Raw genomic sequence first — 26,227 nt, forward strand, 5'->3', positions numbered from 1 at the left:
GAGACCCCAACAAATTTTCCTTACCTGAGAAAGGACTTGCTGGCACTGGAGGGTGTGCAGAGGAGATTCACGAGGTTAATCCCAGAGCTGAAGGGGTTGGATTACAAGGAGAGGTTGAGTAGACTGGGACTGTACTCGTTGGAATTTAGAAGGATGTGGGGGGATCTTATAGAAACATATAAAATTATGACGGGATAGATAGGATAGATGCGGGCAGGTTGTTTCCACTGGCGGGTGAAAGCAGAACTAAGGGGCATAGCCTCAAAATAAGGGGAAGTAGATTTAGGACTGAGTTTAGGAGGAACTTCTTCACCCAAAGGGTTGTGAATCTATGGAATTCCTTGCCCGGTGAAGCAGTTGAGGCTCCTTCATTAAATGTTTCCAAGATAAAGATAGTTTTTTGAAGAATAAAGGAATAAAGGGTTATGGATGTTCAGGCGGGTGAGTGGAGCTGAATTCACAGAAAGATCAGCCATGATCTCATTGAATGGTGGAGTGGGCTCAAAGGGTCTACTCCTGCTGCTAGTTCTTATGTTCTTCTGTTCTAAAGTTACTTCTCTCTAGAAGTGATTCCACTGATAACCAGGGATCTCTTATATTAAACTTTATTATGAACACAGAATTTACCCTATTGACATCCAGGAAGAAACAGTTTTCAATTAACAATTAAACAGCTCTGACAAAGAAATAAAGGTCTTTGAGCTTATTTTCCCATCTACTTCCAAACTTTAAATTAAGCAAAATCCACACACACAGGTCAAATACCACTTATTAATAAAGTTCACACTCAGTGGCTTACAGATTTATTCACAATGTCCTTGGGAGAGAAGCTTTCGGACGTCAGTCTGAGAAACACAACTCCTTTCCGCAGAACCAGAGCAGGACTTTCAAAATGAAACTAAAAACAACAGACAGGGGGCAGGGCTCAAAATGAAACTAAAAACGACAGACAGGGGGCAGGGCTGAAAACGAAACTAAAAACAGACCCAGCCCCTCCCGTGAGTGGCTGCACAGTTTACCCAACTGTTAACCCCTCAATCTCAGCTTTAGCAGAGATATCATCTGGACATCTTCACCTACGTTATTTTGATAATATGACTGCGACAGACATATAATTCAAATATATATAATATAAAAAACATTCCAACATTTATCACACTCAGCACAGGTGTAGAGGACCAAATAGCCTCAATTGATGCTGTGATATTCTAGGACAGATCTATGCTGCACTTTTATCGTTTGTTGCCCAGGTTCTGCTAGCCTTGCATAAAATGTTCCCATGAGCGGTGAAAATTCTCGGCAAGTCACAACAATAACAAACCTCATTTACGAGGTAGAAGGTTGCCATAGAAACCGGAATTCCTGTACAGTGCTGGAAAAAACGAGTCTGACTTGAAGACGGGAAAGAAAATGTTAAGACTGCAATTGGCAGGCATTCAGCTCCCTGCCGTTTTGTGCACAATCCCAAATTGTTGCCTCGTGTCTAGAATCTAAAATGGAGCCACAGGTTCGCAGTGTCACACAAATCATGTTGCTGACTAATTAATTGTTTGGCTCAACGTCAGATGGTTGTAAGTCGTTCAATATTTTGCAAATTGTGGATTCCCCGAAGGCCAACTGATAAATGCTTTTTGCAGCGTGGTTCCGAGCCGGGCAGACTTGGCAAGTGCCACGTCTTCTTGTGGCTCCTTTGCAAACGAGCTGAACTCGGCTGGGCTGCAGTCAGCAGTGTTAAAGGTTCAGAGCGCTCCCAGTCCTGGTCGCTTCCAGTGAGCCCTGTCAAAAAAATAATAATAAATCAGTGAGGTTTGCGGTGCCTGCAGAGTGCCTACTGTAAACGCACGCAGGACACTGCGGCTATCAGAGCTCTGCAGTAGTTACTGATCAATATGGTGCAACAGATCCACTGAGCTGGTCCCAGCGAGGGCATCCGTGGGTCTACGCTGGGCCCTTGAGTGAAGAGAAGCTAAAGTTATCATTTTTATGCTCCCGACGCTTACGGGGAAAATACTTTAATAGCATCTCAGTAGTGCTTTAACAGAAGAATATATTATCCTAAAACTTCCCAAGGTGCCTCACAGGAGTGTTATCGAGGCACGTTAGAGAGCGAGCCACCCCGGGGAAATGGCCAAAAGGCTTGGTCCCAGAAGTAGCTTTAACAGCGTCTCAGGGGAAGGAAACGAGGTCAAGAGTTGGAGACATTTAGGGAGGGGATCCGAGAGCTTAGGGCTGGAGGTGACTGTAGGCACGGTGGCCAATGGTAAATCAACTGACAACAGGGGGCGGGATTTTTCTGCCGGTGGGACCTTCTGGTCCTGCCGACGGCAAATCACCCCCCCCCCCCCCAACCCCCGCCCCGCTGCTCTGGTATCCCCAGTAGTGGAGGGTACAAACAATGGGAGACCCCTTTGGCAGCGACAGGACTGGACGATCACGCTGCTGGTCAATGGCGGACCCACCTCCACTACATGGGGGGGGGGGGGAGAGCTGAGGTTGGGAGGGGGAGCGGGGAGGAGGAGCGGGGAACGGGAGGGGTAGCGGGGAGGCAGCAAGCCTTGCCCAGGGATGCTCAAGGGGCCAGAATTAGAAGAGAGCGCACATCTCAGTGGGATGTAGGGCAAGAGGAGATGACAGAGGGAAGGACGGGCAGGGGTCCTGGAGGGATTTGAAAAGCAAGCTGAGAATCTTAAAATCCAGACATTGTCAGGGCCTACTGTAGGCCAACAAGGCAGCAGAGTTCAACTTTGGCTGACCTCATGTTTATGGCGGGTGCAAGGTGAAAAATGGGAGCACCCCCCCCCCCCCTCCCCATGGTAGGATTTGAATAAAGAACAATACAGCACAGGAACAGGCCCTTCGGCCCTCCAAGCCTGCACCAGTCATGATACCAACCTTTGCCAAAACCCTCAGCACTTCCTTGTGCCGTATCCCTCTATACCCATCCTATCCATGTGTTTGTCAAGATACCAAGAACAATAGTCAAGACTAGAAATACAAAAAGATACAAATGAAGGATTCCGTAATGTGGATAAGCGGAGAGTAGCGGCCTTCGGGAGGTAGAACTGGACGGCCTTAGTGGTGGCGCGCATATGTGATTAGAAGCTCACCTTGGGGTCACATATGGGACCGGGAGTGTAGAAGGTGTGGTTCAGCGTCAGACTGAGCCGGGGAGAAGGATGGAATTAGCCCCGACAGGGACCAAAGACAATGGGGAGAATATTGCAAGGGGTGGGGCTGGGGGGAGGGGCAGATGGCTCACACCCCCCCCCCCCCCCCCTCTCCCCCCGGAAGCAGTCATAATGCACTGCGGGTGGGCTACACAGGGGCCATGTGGATTTCCCACCCCTCACTGGGGAGGAATAATTAGTCCAATCCCATTCCGTAAATGCCAACAGAATGATGGTGCAGCGATGATGGGCTGGATTTCCATACCCGAGGTGGGGAACAGAAGTCGGGCAAACTCCTGGCTTGGCCAGTCTGCCTCGGAAGTTAGAGTTTTCACTGGGGTGGGGGGGGGGGGGGGGGGCACGGGTGTAGGCCGCTGTTGTGCCAGGCAACCCAGAAAGAGTTCGGAGGCAGCCTCGTGGACCGCCAGGTGTTAAGGCGGGCTGTTCAAAAGACCCTATTCACTGGCATGGTACTTGGTCCCAATTATAATGAAAAAATAAGGCCCTCTAGCCCCCCCCCCCTCGCCTCCCCTCACCCCGCCCCATGACCTATCTGTGCCACCTCATGCCCCACCACCCACTCCCTCTTGTTCCTCAGGCCCCCCAATGCCAAGATGTGTGCCCACATCCATCTCCTTTGGCCCCTCATGCCCCATACAAGTTGTGGCAATTCCATGCCAATTCAACCACTATACACTATATGGAACCAAAGAATCCTACAGTGACAATAGGATGCGCTAAAGAATGCTTTTCAAAAAACATTCTTTGATAATTTTTCACTTTCTTGAACTAAGTCTCCCTTTTACCTACAGCTCAATAAATGTGTTAATCATCCAGACCTTTTAAAGTATCAAAAGCAGAAATTACAAACACTTTGAAACCTTTTTTACCTTGTTTGAATAAACATTATGCAATTGACGGAACAGAGCTGTCAATCGTGCAATGTTTTCCCTGGGGCTCAGGTGTTTCAATACTCTAATGGATGTCTAGGCTCTCAGCAAAGAATGCAAAATTGTGGGTGGGGTGGCTTAAATGGTTGTCTCGTAAAGACTATGATTCGTGGCATTTCTGAGGCCACAGCTCTTTGAAAAGCTGGCCCAACCCCATGGAAATTGCAGAGGACCAGGACATGCCTCTGCCCACAATGGAGTCGGCCAGGCCAGGGGACGCAGAGCGGAGGCTCGCAATCCGAACCAACCTGCAGCCTTGCAAGGCATTCCTGAAAATTGGAAACCCTGGGAAAAGGGTCATGTATGCCGGAATGGGGTCCCGGCCGCCATTTTCGAACACAAAGCTTTATTTTGCAATTATGCCCGCTTCCAGTTCAGGGACTGGAGCCTCATGTCGGCCATACCGGGTAAGGGTGGCAGATTTCCTTCCCCAAAGGAGACTAGTCGACCAGGCAGGTTTTTAAAGACAATTTGACAGCTTCTCACTGAGTCCGGCTTTTAATTAAAGATCCCTTCCACAAAGTCTCTTTTCTTCTATACAAAATGCAGCCAAATGTCAATGAACGAGTAATCTGGAGGCCAAGACTAGTACCCTGAAGGTATCGGCTCAAATCCCACCACGTCAGCTAGTGGAGTTTAAATTTAATTAACAGATCTTTAATTAAACGCCAGACTCAGTGTGAAGCTACGGAATATATCTATAGAAAACTGGACATCTGATGGAGTTGATTGTCTGGCACGGTGGTTAGCACTGCTGCCTCACAGCCTGGGTTCAATTCTGGCCTCGGGTCACTGTCTGTGTGGAGTCTGCACGTTCTCCCCGTGTCTGCGTGGGTTTCCTCCGGGTGCTCCGGTTTCCTCCCACAAGTCCAAAGATGTGCAGATAAGGTGGGGTTAGAACATAGAGCATAGAACAGTACAGCACAGAACAGGCCCTTCGGCCCTCAATGTTGTGCCGAGCACTGATCACCCTACTCAAGCCTAACGTATCCACCCTATAACAGTAACCCCCCCCCATTAACCTTACTTTGACACTAAGGGCAATTTAGCATGGCCAATCCACCTAACCCGCACATCTTTGGACTGTGGGAGGAAACCGGAGCACCCGGAGGAAACCCACGCACACACGGGGAGGACGTGCAGACTCCGCACAGACAGTGACCCAGCCGGGAATTGAACCTGGGACCCTGGAGCTGTGAAGCATTTATGCTAACCACCATGCTACCGTGCTGCCCTGCTATGGAGATAGGGCGGGGGAGGAGTGGGCCTGGGTAGGGTGCTCTTTCAGAGGGTTGGTGCAGACCCGATGGGCCGAATGGGACTGTCGAGATTTGTGATTCTATTCTGTGGGCGCGATCTAACCGGAAACAATCTGTGTGCGGGTTTGGGCGTGTTTAGCAGGGTATTTCTCAGTGGCTGCAGCACCGAGACACACCCCGCTATTCAATGGCACTTCGCCACTTGCTTTGACCCTGGGGAGTTTCTCTCCGCCGAGGTCGCATTTCCCGCTGGGCTCGCCGGCAGGAAAGGCTCCTCGCTGATCGAGTGGGCAGCGTCTGGCTGCCCTGATCTTCCCTCCCCTCCAACCGTTCTCAATCCACCCTCCCCCCCCCCCCTTCCTCCCAACCTCAGGGATTCTTCGGGGAACACCCCCTCAATCGCCTTCACCTGGTAATGCCCCTCCCCAGGGCCGGATCCTTGGCAGTGCCACCCTGAAACCAGGGCCAAGGTGGCACTGCCAGGGTGCCCCAGTGGCAGTGCCAACATGCCCATGAGCCAGACGGAGTGCCAGGGTGCCACCCTGCCCTGTACCCAAACACACGGGGGTCTCTGATGGTCTAGGAGACCAACCCCCTCCGCCCGGTGCCATTATGACTGGTCCACGTTTGTGGAAACCGGTACCACCCCGTTTTCGGGATCCTTAAGGAGGAGGGGGAGCAGCCCCAAGTCGTGCTCCACATAGGTACCAACGGCATAGGTAGGAAAAGGGATAGGGATGTAAGGCAGGAATTCAGGGAGCTAGGGTGAAAACTTAGATCCAGGACAAACAGAGTTATTATCTCTGGGTTGTTACCCGTGCCACGTGCTAGCGAGGCGAGGAATAGGGAGGGAGAGCAGTTGAACACGTGGCTGCAGGGATGGTGCAGGAGGGAGGGTTTCAGATTCCTGGACAATTGAGGCTCATTCTGGGGTAGGTGGGACCTCTACAAACGGGATGGTCTACACCTGGACCAGAGGGGTACTAATATCCTGGGGGGAAGTTTGCTAATGCTCTTCGGGAGGGTTTAAACTTGTTCAGCAGGGGATTGGGAACCTTAATTGTAGCTCCAGTACACAAGAAGCTGAGAGTAGTGAGGTCATGAGTAAGGTTTCAAAGTTGCAGGAGTGTACCAGCAGGAAAGAAGGTGGCTTAATGTGCGTCTACTTCAACGCCAGGAGCATCCGGAATAAGGTGGGTGAGCTTGCGGCATGGGTTAGTACCTGGGACTTCGATGTTGTAGCCATTACGGAGACATGGATAGAGCAGGGCGAGGAATGGTTGTTGCAGGTGCCGGGGTTTAGATATTTCAGTAAGCACAGGGAAGGTGGTAAGAGGGGGGAAGGGGTGGCATTGTTAGTCAAGGACAGTATTACGTTGGCAGAAAGGACGTTTGATGAGGACTCGAATACTGAGGTAGTATGGGCTGAGTTAAGAAACAGGAAAGGAGAGGTCACCCTGTTAGGGGTTTTCTATAGGCCTCCGATAGTGACCACAATTCGATTACGTTTACTTTAGTGATGGAAAGGGATAGGTATATACGACAAGGCAAGAATTATAGCTGGGGGGAAGGCAATTATGATGCGACGAGGCAAGACTTAGGATGCATCGGATGGGGAGGGAAACTGCAGGGAATGGACACCCCCACCCACCCCCCCGCTGACGCTCACTCTCCCGCAAAGAAGTCGATGAATGGTTGCCACCTTCGGGCGAACTCCTGTACAGATCCCCTTAAGGCGAACGTAATTTTTTCCATACCCAGAAAACTCAACATGTCCGAAAGCCATAGCCCAGTCTTCGGGGGTTTTGAGTCCCTCCATGCCAGCAGTATTCGTCACCGGGCTATCAGGGAAGTAAAGGCCAGAACATCGGCCTCTTTCTCGCCCTGGACTCCCAGGTCCTCCGGAACCCCCAAAATAGCCACCCCTGGACCCATCGCCACCCTTGTTTTTAGCGCCCGGGACATGATCCCCGCAAATCCCTCGCAGTACCCCCTAAGCATCGGACATGCCCAAAACATGTGTACGTGGTTCGCTGGTCCTCCCGCGCACCTAGCGCATTTGTCCTCTACCCCAAAGAATTTGCTCATCCGAGCCACCATCATGTGGGCCCGGTGAATGACCTTAAACTGAATCAGGCCGAGCCTGGCACATGTTGCGGTCGAGTTTACCCTACTCAGGGCTTCTGCCCACAGCTCATCCTCCATTTCCCCGCCTAGCTCCTCCTCCCATTTGAGTTTCCGTTCTTGCGTCTGGGACTCTTCCCCCTTCATGAGCACCTTGTAAATATCCGAGACTCTACCCTCCCCTCCTTCCCCTCTAGAGACTATTCTGTCTTGGATCCCCATTGGCGGGAGGCGTGGGAAGGATGGGACCTGTCTACGGACAAAGTCCCGCAACTGTAGGCACCTGACCAGACCAAATTTCTCCTCCAAGCTCCTCAGACTCGCAAAGCTCCCTTCCAGGAACATATCGCCCACCCTCCCCACCCCCGCCCGCCGCCATGCTCGAAACCCCCCCTCCATACTCCCGGAGGCAAATCGATGGTTATCACATATTGGAGCCCAAACAGACACACCCACCTCCCCTAAATGCCTCCTCCACTGGCCCCATATCCGCAGGGCCATCCCCACTACAAGGCTGGTGGAGTACCTGGCCGGCGACAGCGGTGGGGTAGCCATGACCAGGGCTGCCAAACTGGTGCTCCTGCACGAAGCCGCCTCCACCCGCTCTCAGATAGACCCCGTACCCACCATCCACTTCCTTATCATAGCGATGTTGGCCACCCAGTAATAGTTGATCAGACTCGGCAATGCCAGCCCTCCCTCGCTGCGGCTCCTCTCAAGCATCGCCTTCTTCACCCGTGGGGATTTTCCCGTCCAGACAAAGCTCATGATGATTTTGCCAGTCCTTCTGAAAAAGGACTGTGGGATAAAGATCGGGAGAGACTGAAAAATGAACAGGAATCTAGGGAGGATTGTCATCTTTACAGTCTGCACCCTCCCCGCCAGTGACAGCGGGAGTGCATCCCATCTCCGAAACTCCCTCTTCATTTGTTCCACCACCCTGGTCAAATTTAACTTGTGCAGCCTGCCCCAGTCTCGTGCCACCTGAATCGCCAAGTACTGGAAACTTTCCCCAACCAGTCTAAATGGTAGCCCTCTCAAGTCTGTTCTCCTGGCCCCTTGCCTGCACCACAAACATCTCACTCTTGGCCATATTTAATTTGTACCCTGAAAACTGGCCGAACTTCCTCAGTGTTTCCAGTATACTTTCCATCCCGGCCTGTGGGTCCGACACGTACAGGAGCAGGTCGTCCGCATAGAGGGAGACCCCGTGTTCCACCCTGCCCCTAACCATCCCCTTCCAACCCTCTGCGGCTCTCAGCGCAATCGCCAGCGGCTCTACGGCCAGCGCAAACAGCAGCGGGGAGAGTGGGCAGCCCTGTCTGGTCCTGCGGTATAGTCTAAAATACTCGGACACTTCTCTGTTTGTCCTGACGCTGGCCTTTGGGGCCTGATACAATAGTCTGATCCAATTCACCAGACCCTCCCCGAACCCCAACCGTCCGAGCACCTCCCATAGATAGCCCCACTCCACCCGGTCAAAGGCCTTCTCGGCATCCATCGCCACCACTACCTCCACCTCCTTGCCCGTCGGGGGCATCATGATCACATTGAGTAATCTTCTCAAGTTGGCCGACAGCTGCCTGCCTTTCACGAACCCAGTTTGGTCATCTCCAATCACCTCCGGTACGCAGTCCTCAATTCTAATCGGCAGGACCTTTGCCAGGAGCTTGGCATCTACATTGATCAGGGAGATTGGCCTGTATGACCCGCACGCTTCCGGGTCCTTATCCCGCTTCAATATCAGTGATATGGTGGCCTGCGACATCGGCGGCGGCAGGGTCCCTCAGTCCCTTGCCTCATTAAAAACCCTCGCCAAGACCGGTCCCACTAACTCAGAGAACTTCTTGTAAAACTCTACTGGGTATCCATCCGGTCCTGGGGCATTCCCGTACCAGCCTCCCCGGACAGGTGCCGGAATGTGGCGACTAGGGGCTTTTCACAGTAACTTCATTGAAGCCTACTCGTGACAATAAGCGATTTTCATTTCATTTCCCCGACTGCATGGCCTTCAGGCCCCCCAATACCTCCTCCACTCTAATCGGGGCCCCCAGCCCATCCACTCGCCCCCCCACCTACTGTTGGGAATGTTAGCCCGTTGTGGTGGTATTATTTGCATAGCTGTCTGACATTGGTGCAGAACACCAGCTTACCATTGGCCCTGGTCGGTCATGTGCCTCTCGACCGATTGATTGAGACCAGTCATGTGACGGCTCTCCGATTGGTTGAGAGGCTGAGTTAACCACGCCTCCATACCGAGGTATAAATAGTCAGAACGCCCGGCGGTCGTCCATTTATTGTAGTCGACCGCAGGGCTAAGTTCTAGCTTATCAAAGCCTAACTTTTGTACAGCAACTCGTCTCAGGTGCAATTGATGGCTCATCACCCGTCCAGAAACCTTTTCATCTCCTCCGGCTCTTCCGGGGGCTCCGAAGTGTACAGCTTGCTATAGAAGTCCCGGAATACCTTATTCAATCCTGCCGGGTCCTCCACTCCACTCCCCTCCCCTCCCCACCAATCACTCTACTTATTTCACTGGCCGCCTCCCTCTTCTTGAGTTGCTGCGCTAAAAATCTGCTGGCCTTTTCCCCATGCTCGTACACCACACCCCTCGCCTTCCAAAGCTGTTCCACGGCCCTACTCGTGGATAACGCCCCCAGTTCCGGCTGTAGTCTCTGCCTCTCCCTGAGTGGTCCTCCCCTGGGGACTCCGCGAGTTCCTCGTCTATCCGATACATTTTCCTAACCAATCTGTCCATTTCTGCTCTGTCCGCCTTGGCCCTGTGGGCCCCAATTGAGATCAGCTCTCCCCGCACTACTGCCTTCAGCGCCTCCCACAGGGTCGCCGCTGAGACCTCCCCCGTATCGTTCACCTGCAAGTAGTTTTGCATACACCTCCGAAGCCTCTCACATATCCCCTCCTCCGACAACAGTCCCACGTCTAGCCTCCATTGTGGGCGTTGGTGATTCGCCCCTCCGACCTGCAGGTCTACCCAGTGCGGGGCATGGTCCGAGATAGTGATTGCCGAATATTCCGTATTCTTTACCTCCCTTACACAGTCCCTGCTTAGGACAAAGAAGTCTATCCTAGAATATACTTTATGGACATGCGAGTAAAACGAGTAGCCCCTTCCTGTTGGCTGTCTGGCTCTCCAGGGGTCCACTGCCCCCATTTGCTCCATAACCCTTTCAGCTCCCTTGCCATTGCTGGGAGTCTACCCGTTCTGGGACATAACCAGTCCCGCCCCGGATCAAGGACCGTGTTAAAGTGCCCCCCCCCCCATTATTAGCCTACGTGAGTCCAGGTCTGGGATCTTCCCCAGCACTCTTTTAATAAAGTCCACGTCGCCCCAGTTCGGGGCATATATATTCACCAGCACCACTCTTCTCCCCTCCAGTCTGCCCCTTACCATCAGGTATCTGCCCTCCCTGTCTGCGGCTATGCCCTCCGCCTCAAATTGCACCCGCTTATTGATCAGTGATTTAGCAGTTTGGATCAGTAATTGGCTAGCTGATAGAAGACAAAGGGTGGTGATTGATGGGAAATGTTCAGACTGGTGTCCAGTTACTAGTGGTGTACCACAAGGATCTGTTTTGGGGCCGCTGCTGTTTGTCATTTTTATAAATGACCTGGAGGAGGGCGTAGAAGGATGGGTTAGTAAATTTGCAGATGACACTAAAGTCGGTGGAGTTGTGTACAGTGCAGAAGGATGTTACAAGTTACAGAGGGACATAGATAAGCTGCAGAGCTGGGCTGACAGGTGGCAAATGGAGTTTAATGCAGAAAAATGTGAGGTGATTCATTTTGGAAGGAATAATAGGAAGACAGAGTACTGGGCTAATGGTAAGATTCTTGGTAGTGTGGACGAGCAGAGAGATCTCGGTGTCCATGTCCATAGATGCCTGAAAGTTGCCACCCAGGTTGAGAGGGTTGTTAAGAAGGCTTTTGTTAGCTTTTATTGGTAGAGGGATTGAGTTTTGGTGCCATGAGGTCATGTTGCAGTTATACAAAACTCTGGTGCGGCCGCATTTGGAGTATTACGTGCAGTTCTGGTTGCCACATTATAGGAAGGATTTGGAAGCTTTGGAAAGGTACAGAGGAGGTTTACAAGGATGTTGCCTGGTATGGAGGGAAGATCTTACGAGGAAAGGCTGAAGGAGTTGAGGCTGTTTTCGTTAGAGAGAAGAAGGTTAAGAGGTGACTTAACTGAGGCAGACAAGATGATCAGAGGATTAGATAGGGTGAACATTGAGAGCCTTTTTCCTCGGATGGTGATGTCCAGCACGAGGGGACATAGCTTTAAATTGAGGGGAGATAGATATAGGACAGATGTCAGAGGTAGGTTCTTTACTCAGAGAGTAGTAAGGGCGTGGAATGCCCTGCCTGCAACAGTAGTGGACTCGCCAACACTAAACGCATTCAAATGGTCATTGGATAGACATATGGACGATAAGGGAATAGTGTAGAGGGACTTTAGAGGGGTTTCACAGGACGGCGCAACATCGTGGGCCGAAGGGCCTGTACTGCGCTGTAATGTTCTATGTTCTATAACCCGTCGCCCTGGCGAGGTCTCGGGCACCAGGAGAATCCCGCGGATGCACATTCAAATGAGCCACTGGATCATTTAAATATGAAAACCAGGATCACACATGCAGTGTCTCCTGTGTCAACGGCCTGGTCCCGTCGCCAAGTCGAACGCGACCAGGCCGGTAAATCGCCTCCTACAATTCTATGGATGCCCAGAATAGAGGTTGCAAGCACAGAAAATGTGGACCTTTTTTTACTGGTCTCAACACGGCTGACTGGCAATGTGCAGACGCAGCGAAGGGTGCTACTGAGTGACTGTGGAGCACACAGGCAGCACGGGGAAAAGCTCCCGCCTCTCTCCCAACAATCCAAGCACCACAATATTTACAGCACACCTGTCTGAATTCTCGCAAAATTTATTCCTCTCAGTATAGATTATTTTTTGTTGCATGTCCTTAAACCAAGTACGCTGCGTCTTTAATCAATGAAATGTCAGAATCAAATACACTGCATCAGAAACCAGCTCCAGTTCCCTTGAAGTGAGCAACAGGGCAACTTGTTCACGAAGAGCCCAGCACATCCAGCAGCTCGTGTTTACTGCCGTGAATCAGGTCCCATGGGGAAAGGTGACTGCTTCCCTCCTGCCTGTGTCCGTGACCATAAGACCATAAGACATAGGAGCAGAATTAGGCCACTCGGCCCATCAAGTCTGCTCCGCCATTCAATCATGGCTGATATTTTTCTCATCCCCGTTCTCCTGCCTTCTCCCCGTAACCCCTGATCCCCTTATTAATCAAGAGCCTATCTATCTCTGTCTTAAAGACACTCAGTGATTTGCCCTCCACGGCCTTCTGCGGCAAAGAGTTCCACAGATTCACCACCCTCTGGCTGAAGAAATTCCTCCTCATCTCAGTTTTAAAGGATCGTCCCTTTAATCTGAGATGGTGCCCTCTGGTTCCAGTTTTTCCTACAAGTGGAAACATCCTCTCCACGTCCACTCTATCCAGGCCTCGCAGTATCCTGTAAGTTTCAATAAGATCCCCTCTCATCAGAGTCCTCAAATGTTCCTCATACAACAGGTTCTTCATTCCAGGGATCATTCCGGTGAACCTCCTCTGGACCCTTTCCAAGGCCAGCACATCCTTCCTTAGATACTGGGCCCAAAACTGCTCACAATACTCCAACTGGGATCTGACCAGAGCCTTATACAGCCTCAGATGTACATCCCTGGTCTTGTATTCTAGCCCTCCTGACATGAGTGCTAACATTGAATTTGCCTTCTTAACTGCCGACTGAACCTGCACATTAACCTTAAGAGAATTGTGAACAGGGACTCCCAAGTCCCTTTGTACTTCTGCTTTCCGAAGCATTTTCCCATTAGAAAATAGTCTATGCCTAGATTCTTCCTTCCAAAGTGCATAACCTCACACTTTTCCACATTGTATTTCCAAAGATGTGCAGGTTGGGTGGATTGGCCATGAAAAATTGCCCTTAGTGTCCAAAATTCTATGATTAACCTAGGACAAAAGTTCGGCACAACATTGTGGACCGAAGGGCCTGTTCTGTGCTGTATTTCTCTATCTATCTATCTATTTGCCACTTCATTGCCTACTCTCCTAGCTTGCCCAAGTCCTTCTGCAGCCCCCCTGCTTCCTCAATATTACCTGTCCCTCTACAGATCTTTGTATCATCTGAAAATTTAGCAACAGTGCCTTCAATACCTTCTTCCATCATTAATGTATATTGTAAAAAGTTGTGGTCCCAGCACAGACCCCTGAGGCACACCACTAGTCACCGGCTGTCATCCTGAAAAATACCCCTTTATCCCCGCTCTCTGCCTTCTTCCAGTCAGCCAATCCTCGATCCATGCCAGGATCTACCCTTAACACCATGAGCTCTTAACGTATTCAACAGTCTCCAATGCGGCACCTTGTCATAGGCCTTCTGGAAATCTAAATACATCACGTCCACTGGTTCTCCCTTGTCTAACTTGTTACCTCCTCAAAGAACTCTAACAGATTTGTCACTCACGACCTCCCTTTGACAAAGCCGTGCTGATTCAGTCCTATTTTACCATCCACTTTCAAGTAATCCGTGATCTCATCTTTAATAACAGGCTCTAAAATCGTACCAATGACCGAAGTCAGGCTAACCGGCCTATAAATTCCCGTGTTCTGCCTCCCTCCCTTCGTAAACAGTGGTGTTACATTAGCCACTTTCCAGTCCTCTGGGACCTTTCCTGCCTCCAGTGATTTCTGATGGGACCATTCCTCATTTACTGATTGCCCCCCCCCCCCCCAATCTTTCAACTGCATGGGATGATGGAACCATCAATTCAGCGAACACGTGTAGTTGGATCTGAACAGAGGCTTTAATACACTTACAATAGAGCCCGCCTATTCGTCGTTGAACTTCAGGTGAACTGGCAGGCTGGCTCTAAGGCACTGATCTTTATACATCGGTCCCAGGGGGAGGAGTCCTGGGCGGAGCCAAGGGAGCAGCCCAGTACAAACTCTAGCGTACTCCCAGAGCGACTCCCTCTGGTGGTCGGATAGTGCAACTGCACTTACAATGGGTAGATAACGAACATATATACATGGAGTGATATTGGCAACTATATATAGTGTGAATCACATTCACCACACGGGATTCCTGGGGTTGCTTTAGCTCAGTGGTCTAAACATCTGTCTTGAAAAGCAGAACAAGGCCAGCAACACGGTTCAATTCCCGTACCGGCCTCCCCGAACAGGCGCCGGAATGTGGCGACGAGGGGCTTTTCACAGTAACTTCATTGCACTGTTAATGTCAGCCTACTTGTGACAATAAAAGATGATTTATTTATTTATTTATTTTGTTGAAATGATTCCGTTCCATGTTTCAAAAATCCATCATACAGCTTGTTCTCCAGAGACCTTGCGGTCTCCAGGTGGTCAGCGTCCAGGAGAGCCCCAGAAGATGCCCCCCCCGGACATCTCGGAGGTCCCAACATAAGGATTCTGCGTGAACTGCCTGCCGAGTTTCAATTCCCCTGAATCCTGAATCCATTGAGAAATTCTGCACCTCTGAGTTAGTCAGAGATTCCAGAGCATTCTGACTCGCTGACTCGGGTAGTTACCCAGGGAAGGTTAGACTGAAACAAAACATCTTACACCTGGGTAACTATTCAACTGACCTTCCTGATTCCCGCTGACCCTCTGACTGCGCCCCCATCTTTCCCGACTCCCCCTGACATAGCGACTCCCCCTGACCCTGCGACTCCCCCTGACATAGGGTCTCCCCCTGACCCTGCGTCTCCCCCTGAACCTGCGTCTCCCCCTGACCCTGCAACTCCCCCGACCCTGCGTCCCCCCTGACCCTCTGACTGCGCCCCCATCTTCCCCGACTCCCCCTGACATAGCGTCTCCCCCTGACCCTGCTACTCCCCCTGACCCTGCGACCCCCCCTGACCCCTGCGACTCCCCCTGACCCTGCGCCTCCCCCTGACCCTGCGTCTATCCCTGACCTTGCGACACCCCCTGACCCCTGCAACTCCCCCTGACCCTGTGGCTCCCCCTGACCCTGCGTCTCCCCCTGACCCTGCGTCTCCCCCTGACCCTGCGTCTCCCCCTGACCCTGCGTCTCCCCCTGACCCAGCGACTCCCTCTGACCCTCCGACTCCCCCTGACCCTCCGACTCCCCCTGACCCAGCGACTCCCTCTGACCCTCCGACTCCCCCTGACCCTCCGACTCCCCCGACCCTCTGACTCCACCTGACCCTGTGTCCCCCAACCCTACAACTCCCCCTGACCCTCTGACTCCCCCTGACCCTGCATCTTCCCCTGACCCTGCATCTCCTCGTGACCCTCCGACTCCCCATGACCCTCCGACTCCCCTGACACTCCGACTCCCCCTGACCCTCCGATTCCCCCTGACCCTGCAACCCACCCTGACCCTCCGGCTCCCCCGACCCTGCATCTCCCCCTGACCCTCCGACTCCCCCTGACCTTGCGACACCCCCTGACCCGTCATCTCCCCCTGATCCGCCGACTCCCCCTGCCCCTGCGTCTCCCCCTGCCCCTGCGTCTCCCCCTGACCCTCTGACTCCCCCTGACCCTGCGACTCCCCCTGACCCTCCGACTCCCCCTGACCCTGCGTCTCCCCCGACCCTCTGACTCCCCCTGACTCTCCAACTCCCCCTGACCCTCCAACTCCCCCTGACCCTGCGACTCCCCCTGACCCTCTGACTCCCCCTGACCCTCTGACTCCCCCTGACCCTCCGACTCCCCCTGACCCTCCAACTCCCCTGACCCTGCGTCTCCCCCTGACCCTGCGACTCCCCATGACCCCCCGACTCCCCCTGACCCTCCGACTCCCCCTGACCCTGCGTCTCCCCCTGACTCTCCAACTCCCCCTGACCCTCCAACTCCCCCTGACCCTGCGTCTCCCCCTGACCCTCTGACTCCCCCTGACTCTCCGGCTCCCCCTGACCCTGCGACTCCCCCTGACCCTCCGACTCCCCCTGACCCTGCGTCTCCCCCGACCCTCCGACTCCCCCTGACCCTGCGTCTCCCCCGACCCTCCAACTCCCCCTGACCCTGCGTCTCCCCCGACCCTCCAACTCCCCCTGACCCTGCGTCTCCCCCGACCCTCCGACTCCCCCTGACCCTGCGTCTCCCCCTGACCCTGCGACTCCCCCTGACCCTGCGGCTTCCTCTGACCCTCCGACTCCCCCTGACCCTGCGTCTCCCCCTGACCCCCTGACTCCCCCTGACTCTCCGACTCCCCCTGACCCTCTGACTCCCCCTGACTCTCCGGCTCCCCCTGACCCTCCGACTCCCCCTGACCCTGCGTCTCTCCCTGACCCTCTGACTCCCCCTGACCCTCCAACTCCCCCTGACCCTGCGTCTCTCCCTGACCCTCCGACTCCCCCTGACCCTCTGACTCCCCCTGACCCTGCGTCTCTCCCTGACCCTCCGACTCCCCCTGACCCTCTGACTCCCCCTGACCCTCCAACTCCCCCTGACCCTGCGTCTCTCCCTGACCCTCTGACTCCCCCTGATCCTCCAACTCCCCCTGACCCTCCAACTCCCCCTGACCCTCCAACTCCCCCTGACCCTCCAACTCCCCCTGACCCTGTGTCTCCCCCTGATCCTCCAACTCCCCCTGACCCTCCAACTCCCCCTGACCCTCCAACTCCCCCTGACCCTCCAACTCCCCCTGACCCTGCGTCTCCCCCTGACTCTCCGGCTCCCCCTGACCCTGCGTCTCCCCCTGACCCTCCTACTCCCCATGACCCAGTGACTCCCCATGACCCTCCGACTCCCCCCGACCCTCCGACTCCCCCTGACCCTCCAACTCCCCCTGACCCTGCGGCTTCCTCTGACCCTCCGACTCCCCCGATCCTCGGACTCTCCCGACCCTCCGACTCCCCCTGACCCTGCGTCTCCCCCTGACCCTGCGACTCCCCCTGACCCTCCGACTCCCCCTGACCCTGCGTCTCTCCCTGACCCTCTGACTCCCCCTGATCCTCCAACTCCCCCTGACCCTCCAACTCCCCCTGACCCTCCAACTCCCCTGACCCTCCAACTCCCCCTGACCCTGTGTCTCCCCCTGACCCTCCAACTCCCCCTGACCCTGCGTCTCCCCCTGACCCTGCGTCTCCCCCGACCCTCCAACTCCCCCTGACCCGTCATCTCCCCCTGATCCGCCGACTCCCCCTGCCCCTGCGTCTCCCCCTGACCCTGCGTCTCCCCCTGACCCTGCTACTCCCCCTGACCCTGCGACCCCCCCTGACCCCTGCGACTCCCCCTGACCCTGCGCCTCCCCCTGACCCTGCGTCTATCCCTGACCTTGCGACACCCCCTGACCCCTGCAACTCCCCCTGACCCTGTGGCTCCCCCTGACCCTGCGTCTCCCCCTGACCCTGCGTCTCCCCCTGACCCTGCGTCTCCCCCTGACCCTGCGTCTCCCCCTGACCCAGCGACTCCCTCTGACCCTCCGACTCCCCCTGACCCTCCGACTCCCCCTGACCCAGCGACTCCCTCTGACCCTCCGACTCCCCCTGACCCTCCGACTCCCCCGACCCTCTGACTCCACCTGACCCTGTGTCCCCCAACCCTACAACTCCCCCTGACCCTCTGACTCCCCCTGACCCTGCATCTTCCCCTGACCCTGCATCTCCTCGTGACCCTCCGACTCCCCATGACCCTCCGACTCCCCTGACACTCCGACTCCCCCTGACCCTCCGATTCCCCCTGACCCTGCAACCCACCCTGACCCTCCGGCTCCCCCGACCCTGCATCTCCCCCTGACCCTCCGACTCCCCCTGACCTTGCGACACCCCCTGACCCGTCATCTCCCCCTGATCCGCCGACTCCCCCTGCCCCTGCGTCTCCCCCTGCCCCTGCGTCTCCCCCTGACCCTGTGACTCCCCCTGACCCTGCGACTCCCCCTGACCCTCCGACTCCCCCTGACCCTGCGTCTCCCCCGACCCTCTGACTCCCCCTGACTCTCCAACTCCCCCTGACCCTCCAACTCCCCCTGACCCTCCGACTCCCCCTGACCCTCTGACTCCCCCTGACCCTCTGACTCCCCCTGACCCTCCGACTCCCCCTGACCCTCCAACTCCCCTGACCCTGCGTCTCCCCCTGACCCTGCGACTCCCCATGACCCCCCGACTCCCCCTGACCCTCCGACTCCCCCTGACCCTGCGTCTCCCCCTGACTCTCCGACTCCCCCTGACCCTCCAACTCCCCCTGACCCTGCGTCTCCCCCTGACCCTCTGACTCCCCCTGACTCTCCGGCTCCCCCTGACCCTGCGACTCCCCCTGACCCTCCGACTCCCCCTGACCCTGCGTCTCCCCCGACCCTCCGACTCCCCCTGACCCTGCGTCTCCCCCGACCCTCCAACTCCCCCTGACCCTGCGTCTCCCCCGACCCTCCGACTCCCCCTGACCCTGCGTCTCCCCCGACCCCTCCGACTCCCCCTGACCCTGCGTCTCCCCCTGACCCTGCGACTCCCCCTGACCCTGCGGCTTCCTCTGACCCTCCGACTCCCCCTGACCCTGCGTCTCCCCCTGACCCCCTGACTCCCCCTGACTCTCCGACTCCCCCTGACCCTCTGACTCCCCCTGACTCTCCGGCTCCCCCTGACCCTCCGACTCCCCCTGACCCTGCGTCTCTCCCTGACCCTCTGACTCCCCCTGATCCTCCAACTCCCCCTGACCCTGCGTCTCTCCCTGACCCTCCGACTCCCCCTGACCCTCTGACTCCCCCTGACCCTGCGTCTCTCCCTGACCCTCCGACTCCCCCTGACCCTCTGACTCCCCCTGACCCTCCAACTCCCCCTGACCCTGCGTCTCTCCCTGACCCTCTGACTCCCCCTGATCCTCCAACTCCCCCTGACCCTCCAACTCCCCCTGACCCTCCAACTCCCCCTGACCCTCCAACTCCCCCTGACCCTGTGTCTCCCCCTGATCCTCCAACTCCCCCTGACCCTCCAACTCCCCCTGACCCTCCAACTCCCCCTGACCCTCCAACTCCCCCTGACCCTGCGTCTCCCCCTGACTCTCCGGCTCCCCCTGACCCTGCGTCTCCCCCTGACCCTCCTACTCCCCATGACCCAGTGACTCCCCATGACCCTCCGACTCCCCCCGACCCTCCGACTCCCCCTGACACTCCAACTCCCCCTGACCCTGCGGCTTCCTCTGACCCTCCGACTCCCCCGATCCTCGGACTCTCCCGACCCTCCGACTCCCCCTGACCCTGCGTCTCCCCCTGACCCTGCGACTCCCCCTGACCCTCCGACTCCCCCTGACCCTGCGTCTCTCCCTGACCCTCTGACTCCCCCTGATCCTCCAACTCCCCCTGACCCTCCAACTCCCCCTGACCCTCCAACTCCCCCTGACCCTCCAACTCCCCCTGACCCTGTGTCTCCCCCTGACCCTCCAACTCCCCCTGACCCTGCGTCTCCCCCTGACCCTGCGTCTCCCCCGACCCTCCAACTCCCCCTGACCCGTCATCTCCCCCTGATCCGCCGACTCCCCCTGCCCCTGCGTCTCCCCCTGACCCTGCGTCTCCCCCTGACCCTCTGACTCCCCCTGACCCTCCGACTCCCCCTGACTCTGTGACTCCCCCTGACCCTGCGATTCAACCTGACCCTCGAACTCCCCCTGACTCGCCGACTCCCCCTGCCCCTGCATCTCCCCCTGACCCTCCGACTCCCCTGACTCTGTGACTCCCCCTGACCCTCCGACTCCCCCTGACTCTGTGACTCCCCCTGACCCTCCGACTCCCCCTGACCCTGCGTCTCCCCCTGACCCTGCGACTCCCCCTGACCCCCCAACTCCCATGACCCCCCGACTCCCCCTGACCCTCCGACTCCCCCTGACCCTGCGACTCCCCCTGACCCTCCGACTCCCCCTGACTCTGTGACTCCCCCTGACCCTCCGACTCCCCCTGACCCTGCGACTCCCCCTGACCCTGCGTCTCCCCCTGACTCTCCAACTCCCCCTGACCCTCCAACTCCCCCTGACTCTGCGTCTCCCCCTGACCCTCTGACTCCCCCTGACCCTGCGTCTCCCCCTGACTCTCCAACTCCCCCTGACCCTCCAACTCCCCCTGACCCTGCGTCTCCCCCTGACCCTCTGACTCCCCCTGACTCTCCGGCTCCCCCTGACCCTCCGACTCCCCCTGACCCTGCGTCTCCCCCTGACCCTGCGACTCCCCATGACCCCCCGACTCCCCCTGACTCTCCTGCTCCCCCTGACCCTGCGACTCCCCCTGACCCTCCGACTCCCCCTGACCCTGCGTCTCCCCCTGACTCTCCAACTCCCCCTGACCCTGCGTCTCCCCCTGACCCCCCGACTCCCCCTGACTCTCCGGCTCCCCCTGACCCTCCGACTTCCTCTGATCCTCCAACTCCCCCTGACCCTCCAACTCCCCCTGACCCTGTGTCTCCCCCTGACCCTCCAACTCCCCCTGACCCTGCGTCTCCCCCTGACCCTGCGTCTCCCCCTGACCCTCCGACTCCCCCTGATCCTCGGACTCCCCCTGACACTCCGACTCCCCCTGCGTCTCCCCCTGACCCTCCTACTCCCCATGACCCAGTGACTCCCCCTGACCCTCCGACTCCCCCGACCCTCCGACTCCCCCTGACCCTCCGACTCCCCCGACCCTCCGACTCCCCCTGACCCTCCGACTCCCCCGACCCTCCGACTCCCCCTGACCCTCCGACTCCCCCGACCCTGCGGCTTCCTCTGACCCTCCGACTCCCCCGATCCTCGGACTCTCCCGACCCTCCGACTCCCCCTGACTCTCTGACTCCCCCTGACCCTGCGACTCCCCCTGACCCTCCGAGTCCCCCTGACCCTGCGACTCCCCCTGACCCTGCGTCTCCCCCTGACCCTGCGTCTCCCCCTGACCCTGCGTCTCCCCCGACCCTCCGACTCCCCCTGACCCTCCGACTCCCCCTGACCCTGCGTCTCCCCCTGACCCTGCGACTCCCCCTGACCCTCCGACTCCCCCTGACCCTGCGACTCCCCCTGACCCTCCGACTCCCCCTGCGTCTCCCCCTGACCCTGCGTCTCCCCCTGACCCTCTGACTCCCCCGACTCTCCGGCTCCCCCCGACCCTCCGACTCCCCCTGACTCTGCGTCTCTCCCTGACCCTCTGACTCCCCCTGACCCTGCGACTCCCCCTGACCCTCTGACTCCCCCGACTCTCCGGCTCCCCCCGACCCTCCGACTCCCCCTGACTCTGCGTCTCTCCCCTGACCCTCCAACTCCCCCTGACCCTGCGACTCCCCCTGACCCTCCAACTCCCCCTGACCCTGCGTCTCCCCCGACCCTCCGACTCCCCCTGACCCTCCGACTCCCCCTGACCCTGCGTCTCCCCCTGACCCTCCGACTCCCCCTGACCCTGCGACTCCCCCTGACCCTCTGACTCCCCCGACTCTCCGGCTCCCCCTGACCCTCCGACTCCCCCTGACCCTGCGTCTCCCCCTGACCCCCTGACTCCCCCTGACTCTCCGACTCCCCCTGACTCTCCGGCTCCCCCTGACCCTCCGACTTCCTCTGACCCTCTGACTCCCCCTGACTCTCCGGCTCCCCCTGACCCTCCGACTCCCCCTGACCCTGCGTCTCCCCCTGACCCTCCGACTCCCCCTGACCCTCTGACTCCCCCTGACCCTCTGACTCCCCCTGATCCTCCAACTCCCCCTGACCCTCCAACTCCTCCTGACCCTCCAACTCCCCCTGACCCTGTGTCTCCCCCTGACCCTCCAACTCCCCCTGACCCTGCGTCTCCCCCTGACTCTCCGGCTCCCCTGACCCTCCAACTCCCCCTGACCCTGCGACTCCCCCTGACCCTGCGTCTCCCCCTGACCCTCCAACTCCCCCTGACCCTGCGTCTCCCCCTGACTCTCCGGCTCCCCCTGACCCTCCAACTCCCCCTGACCCTGCGACTCCCCCTGACCCTCCGACTCCCCCTGATCCTCGGACTCCCCCTGACACTCCGACTCCCCCTGCGTCTCCCCCTGACCCTCCTACTCCCCATGACCCAGTGACTCCCCCTGACCCTCCAACTCCCCCGACCCTCCGACTCCCCCTGACCCTCCGACTCCCCCTGACCCTGCGTCTCCCCCTGACCCTGCGTCTTCCCCGACCCTCCGACTCCCCATGACCCTCCGACTCCCCTGACCCTCCGACTCCCCATGACCCTCCGACTCCCCCTGACCCTCCGACTCCCCCTGACACTCCAACTCCCCTTGACCCTGCGGCTTCCTCTGACCCTCCGACTCCCCCGATCCTCGGACTCTCCCGACCCTCCGACTCCCCCTGACCCTCCGACTCCCCCTGACCCTGCGACTCCCCCTGACCCTCCGACTCCCCCGATCCTCGGACTCCCCCGACCCTCCGACTCCCCCTGACACTCCAACTCCCCCTGACCCTGCGTCTCCCCCTGACCCTCTGACTCCCCCTGACCCTCCGACTCCCCCGATCCTCGGACTCCCCCGACCCTCCGACTCCCCCTGACCCCCCGACTCCCCCTGACTCTCCAACTCCCCCTGACCCTGCGACTCCCCCTGACCCTCCAACTCCCCCTGACCCTCCAACTCCCCCTGACCCTCCAACTCCCCCTGACCCTGCGACTCCCCCTGACCCTCCAACTCCCCCTGACTCTCCGACTCCCCCTGACCCTGCGACTCCCCATGACCCTCCGACTCCCCATGACCCCCCAACTCCCCATGACCCCCCGACTCCCCCTGACTCTCCGGCTCCCCCTGACCCTGCGTCTCCCCCTGACCCTCCAACTCCCCCTGACCCTGCGTCTCCCCCTGACCCTCTGACTCCCCCTGACTCTCCGGCTCCCCCTGACCCTCCGACTCCCCCTGACCCTGCGTCTCCCCCTGACCCCCCGACTCCCCCTGACTCTCCGGCTCCCCCTGACCCTCCGACTTCCTCTGACCCTCTGACTCCCCCTGACTCTCCGGCTCCCCCTGACCCTCCGACTCCCCCTGACCCTGCGTCTCTCCCTGACCCTCTGACTCCCCCTGATCCTCCAACTCCCCCTGACCCTCCAACTCCCCCTGACCCTGTGTCTCCCCCTGACCCTCCAACTCCCCCTGACCCTGCGTCTCCCCCTGACCCTGCGTCTCCCCCTGACCCTCCGACTCCCCCGACCCTCCGACTCCCCCTGACCCTCCGACTCCCCCGACCCTCCGACTCCCCCTGACCCTCCGACTCCCCCTGACACTCCAACTCCCCCTGACCCTGCGGCTTCCTCTGACCCTCCGACTCCCCCGATCCTCGGACTCTCCCGACCCTCCGACTCCCCCTGACCCTGCGTCTCCCCCTGACCCTGCGACTCCCCCTGATCCTCCGACTCCCCCTGACCCTGCGACTCCCCCTGACCCTCCAACTCCCCCTGACCCTCCGACTCCCCCTGACCCTGCGACTCCCCCTGACCCTCCAACTCCCCCTGACCCTCCAACTCCCCCTGACCCTGCGACTCCCCCTGACCCTCCGACTCCCCCGACCCTCCGACTCCCCCTGACCCTCCGACTCCCCCTGACCCTCCGACTCCCCCTGACCCTGCGACTCCCCCTGACCCTCTGACTCCCCCGACTCTCCGGCTCCCCCTGACCCTCCAACTCCCCCTGACCCTCCAACTCCCCCTGACCCTCTGACTCCCCCTGACCCTCTGACTCCCCCTGACCCTCCAACTCCCCCTGACCCTGCGTCTCCCCCTGACTCTCCGGCTCCCCCTGACCCTCCAACTCCCCCTGACCCTGCGACTCCCCCTGACCCTCCGACTCCCCCTGATCCTCGGACTCCCCCTGACACTCCGACTCCCCCTGCGTCTCCCCCTGACCCTCCTACTCCCCATGACCCAGTGACTCCCCCTGACCCTCCAACTCCCCCGACCCTCCGACTCCCCCTGACCCTCCGACTCCCCCTGACCCTGCGTCTTCCCCGACCCTCCGACTCCCCATGACCCTCCGACTCCCCCTGACCCTCCGACTCCCCATGACCCTCCGACTCCCCCTGACCCTCCGACTCCCCTGACACTCCAACTCCCCCTGACCCTGCGGCTTCCTCTGACCCTCCGACTCCCCCGATCCTCGGACTCTCCCGACCCTCCGACTCCCCCTGACCCTCCGACTCCCCCTGACCCTGCGTCTCCCCCTGACCCTGTGACTCCCCCTGACCCTCCGACTCCCCCGACCCTCCGACTCCCCCTGACCCTCCGACTCCCCCTGACCCTCCAACTCCCCCTGACCCTGCGTCTCCCCATGACCCTCCAACTCCCCCTGACTCTGCGACTCCCCCTGACCCTCCAACTCCCCCTGACCCTGCGACTCCCCCTGACCCTCCAACTCCCCCTGACTCTCCGACTCCCCATGACCCCCCAACTCCCCATGACCCCCCGACTCCCCCTGACTCTCCGGCTCCCCCTGACCCTGCGACTCCCCCTGACCCTCCGACTCCCCCTGACCCTGCGTCTCCCCCTGACTCTCCAACTCCCCCTGACCCTCCAACTCCCCCTGACCCTGCGTCTCCCCCTGACCCTCTGACTCCCCCTGACCCTGCGTCTCCCCCTGACCCTGCGTCTCCCCCTGACCCTGCGTCTCCCCCTGACCCTGCGTCTCCCCCTGACCCCCCGACTCCCCCTGACTCTCCGGCTCCCCCTGACCCTCCGACTCTCCCTGACCCTCTGACTCCCCCTGACCCTCCGACTCCCCCTGACCCTGCGTCTCTCCCTGACCCTCTGACTCCCCGTGACCCTGTGACTCCCCCTAACCCTGCGACTCCCCCTGACCCTGCGTCTCCCCCTGACTCTCCGGCTCCCCCTGACCCTGCGTCTCCCCCTGACCCTGCGACTCCCCCTGACCCTCCGGCTCCCCCTGACCCTGCGTCTCCCCCGACCCTCCGACTCCCCCTGACCCTGCGTCTCCCCCAACCCTCCGACTCCCCATGACCCTGTGACTCCCCCTGACCCTGCGTCTCCCCCTGACTCTCCGGCTCCCCCTGACCCTGTGACTCCCCCTAACCCTCGGACTCCCCGACCCTGCGACTGCCCCTGAACTTTTGAGTCATCCTCGTGACCCTCCAGCCCCCCACTTCTGATTCCCTCCTCACGCTCCATCTCCCCGACCCTGAGACTCCTTCTCGAACTCCTGCCCCGACTCCCCGCAACCCTCCAACTCCCCCACAACCACCCAACTCCCCCTCTGACTCTCCCCCCCACCATCCCCGACCCTCTGATCCCCTCTCCAATTTTCCCTGTTTCTCCGACTCCCCCTTGACCCATAAACACCCCCCCCCCGACCGTCTCCCCCTCTCATCCTCTGAACCTCCTCCAACCATCTGACTTACTCCAATCCTCCGATTCCTCACTGACTACTCCCCAACGCCTCCCATACCCCCCCGACCCTCCAACTCCCCCGGAACCGCAACACCCCCCCCCCCCCCCCCCCCACCACCACCGGGCTCCTCTTGCCCGACCTGACCCAGCCTCAGCAGTCCTGTCACCCTACCCAGCTGGCCCCCCACCCACCTACCTCACTCACGTTCCCCTTCACAAAAACGGTGAGAAGCTATTTTAATGTCTTGAAGCTTTTCGGCGTGTGAGTGACTTACCAAAGAACTGCAGCTGGCGCCTGAAGAAGGATGTGCGACTTGGCTTCTGTAAACGATCCTGCACTCTGCGGAAGGACTCA

The 26,227-nt window shown here is 58.6% G+C and overlaps 1 long non-coding RNA gene across 1 annotated transcript; it reads right to left on the minus strand.

Annotated features, from left to right (window-relative positions):
* Positions 1–588: 588 nt before the first annotated feature.
* Positions 589–26,227, minus strand: LOC119958010. The gene is made up of 2 exons (XR_005458955.1): positions 26,148–26,227; positions 589–1,776 (listed from the first exon to the last, which is right to left on the minus strand). It is a non-coding gene; the product is annotated as an uncharacterized LOC119958010 (long non-coding RNA).

Source organism: Scyliorhinus canicula, chromosome 27 (genome assembly GCF_902713615.1).
Source record: "Scyliorhinus canicula chromosome 27, sScyCan1.1, whole genome shotgun sequence".
Classification (NCBI taxonomy): Eukaryota; Metazoa; Chordata; class Chondrichthyes; order Carcharhiniformes; family Scyliorhinidae; genus Scyliorhinus; species Scyliorhinus canicula.